Here is a 3,014-nt window from a genome sequence, read left to right as displayed (position 1 = left end):
GGAAGCTAGAAAGGGACTGGGACCAGGAACGAGAGGCGCAAAAGAGCATACCTGTGAGCGTGCACGAGGACACCAAAACAGGCGCCGGTGAGAACGCACGAGAAGGGACACGGGGGAGTGCACGGGAAGGGACACGAGAGAGCGCACGGGAGGAGACACGAGAGAGCGCACGAGAAGGGACGTGAGAAGGAACATGAGAGAGCGCACGAGAAGGGACACGAGAGCATGCATGGAAAGGAATACGAGAGAGAGAACAGGAAAAGGAACGGAGAACAATGGGTTCATGGGACAGGGCAGGCTTTAACACAGACGGGGAAGGTTGAGGGACAGAGTTAGACGGGACGGGTTTAGTGGCAGATGAAACAGACATGGACACCAACGGGACAGGCTCAGACGGGACGGAGTTAGACACAGATGGGACTGACCTAGGGACAGACTTAACCAAGACGGGCTTTAACACAGACGGGACAGACAGCGCGGGCTTAGACACAGACAGGGCGGGCCTAGGGACAGACTTAGACAAGACAGGCTTGGTAACAAGTGGGACGGATTTAGGCACAGACAGGATGGATGTAGGTGGGAATGACTTAAAGACACACGGAACAGACACGGACACAGATGGGATAGGCGTGGATGGGACAAATTGAGACGAAACAGGCGTAGGGACACGGGCGCACGAGGGAAGCCCGCAAGAGGGCGCACGAGGGAAGCCTGCAAGAGGGCGCACAAGGGAAGCCTGCAAAAAGGGCGCACAAGGGAAGCCCACGGAGGGGCGCACGAGGAAGCACGAGGAAGCCCACGGGGGGGCGCACGAGGAAGCCCACGGGGGGCGCACGAGGAAGAACGTGGAAGCCCATGGGGGGGCACACAAGGAAGCACAAGGAAACCCGCAAAGGGGCGAACAAGGAAGCACGAGGAAGCCCGCAAAGGGACGCATGACACAGACAGACTGACGGAGCAGGCTTGGATGGAAAAAATGTTGAGCCACAAAGGCCAGAACGGAGATGGTGACAGGAACTGGGATCACGACGGGAACCGAGACAAACACTGGGACAGAGACGGACACAGGGACAGAGACAAGCACAGGGACAGAACCGGGCACAGGGAAAGGGACAGAGACAGGAACACAGACAGGCACAGAGACAGGAACGTGGACGGGCACGGGGACAGAGACAGAGACAGGGACAGAAACAAGGCCGGGGAAACTGAGACCAAGGGAACACTGGGAGCCAGACTCCCCAAGGTGCTGGGACCCAGGGAACCCCGGGAACCAGGGCCGCGGGAAGCCAGGGGGTCAGGACTGGTGGGCGCCAGCTGGGGGTCCAAGGCGCTGGGCGCCGGCTGAGGGTCCGGTACGCTGGGCGCCGGCTGGGGGTCAGGGACCACACAAGACTGAGACACAAGCACAAGGAGGGCCAAAAAGGGAAAAATTAACCCAAACAAAACCCCAAACCACAAAATAAAATATATATTTTTGCTATCAGTGTGAAAATCTTTTCTATCAAAAATGTTTTTTCTTCTCTCAAACGTTTTTCTTCTCGCTCTCAAAACCTAGGTCTTTGCCCTCCATGCAATTTCTTGCTCTCGTCTCAGGATTTTTCTCTCCCTGTAAAATTAATGCGATGGGCAGGGCCACGTTCCTTTTGGCCAGTCGGGTGGGCACCGTCTGGTCTTGGGATTCAATCTAAATCATTAATTTTCACCTGCACAGATGCAGTGCCTTAGTTAGCCTTAGTTAACTAGCAGCCTGCCCACTTCTAAATAAATACCTTTTAATTATCTAAACACTTTTTAACAGTTAAACTGAAACACTGAAGGCAAGCTCCAGGTCCTGCAGCCACATATAATCAGTGGGGATTGGCCACATTACGTAATACATAAATAAGAGCAATTTCTTTGAAAACTGAAAATACCCACAATACAAATCACAAATACAATTAGATTTTTGTTTGTATATGCTTTATTCATCAATAACATTTCTGATTGTAAACAGGCTTATTTAATGCTTTGTGCATACCAATTCATATTTTAAAGACAACTGCCAAGAAGAAAACATAAAGTTTACAGGCACTTGATTACATATATGTACAGTATATATAAAATCACATACATCATACATACAGCACTGTATATATAAAATACATGATAAAGGGCAAAATACAATGAAACAGCACAACAGGAAGATATTGTATAATGCTTTGCTAATATGAGTTAATTAATAATAATTATTTTAATATTACTTATTAACAATGCTTCCTCAAAAGCCACACAAGCTCAATTCCTTGTACAGATGCCTGCCATGCAGGCCTCACAATGATCAGGCTCATGGGGACTTTTGACATCCAGGTTAACAAAAGGCCTGTATTCTTTGCCAAGGTCTTCATGGTAGCATTTGATTCTGATCTTCTCCACCAGATTCTCCAGGAGGACGTTGATGTTCTCTGAGGTAATGCTGGGCTTCTCCATTGGAGCTATGCTGCACTGCTTGCAATTCTGACGGAAGGTCCTAACCTTGACAACGCCATGTCCATATGTCAGGCACATGTGAAAGACCACCATCACCCGGTTGGAAGGCCAGCCTCTTCCACACTTGGTGCATTTGAACCTTGAAAATGACATGTGACACATTTAAGTCTAAGAAAGAATGAACTTTATCTGTCATTCAAATGTTGTCATACCAAAAACAACTACCTACCAATAACTTTATTTTAACACTTTAGATAGCAATCAGGTTGTTCAAAACCTCATACATAGAACATTACACTGGTACAAGTGTGTACACACACACACACACACACATACATACATCTTAATAAACCAAATCCATCAACTAAACTATAAGTTACATTAACCTAAGTAACACATACAATAGATAATATACAGCTACAGTTATTAACAGTAGTCCAGCACACTGACCATGCACATGTGTTCCTGATGTACTGCTCCCAGCCTGGGTTTGGGTGGTCAGGTACAATACTTTCATCAAACTCCAGACGCCAGGTGTCTCCTTGTTC

General features: G+C 48.1%; 2 pseudogenes; both read right to left on the bottom strand.

The window, feature by feature from the left end:
• Nucleotides 1-3,014, bottom strand: part of LOC116695329 (5-hydroxytryptamine receptor 3A-like) — a 176,825-nt pseudogene that overhangs the window by 85,180 nt on the left and 88,631 nt on the right.
• The window catches only part of LOC116695330 (receptor-transporting protein 3-like), a 1,227-nt pseudogene continuing 155 nt past the window's right edge, over nucleotides 1,943-3,014 (bottom strand).

The sequence above is a fragment of the Etheostoma spectabile genome, chromosome 9 (assembly GCF_008692095.1).
Source record: "Etheostoma spectabile isolate EspeVRDwgs_2016 chromosome 9, UIUC_Espe_1.0, whole genome shotgun sequence".
Classification (NCBI taxonomy): Eukaryota; Metazoa; Chordata; class Actinopteri; order Perciformes; family Percidae; genus Etheostoma; species Etheostoma spectabile.
The sequence above is the reverse complement of the archived record's forward strand: the minus strand, read 5'-3'. Positions and strand labels throughout refer to the sequence as shown.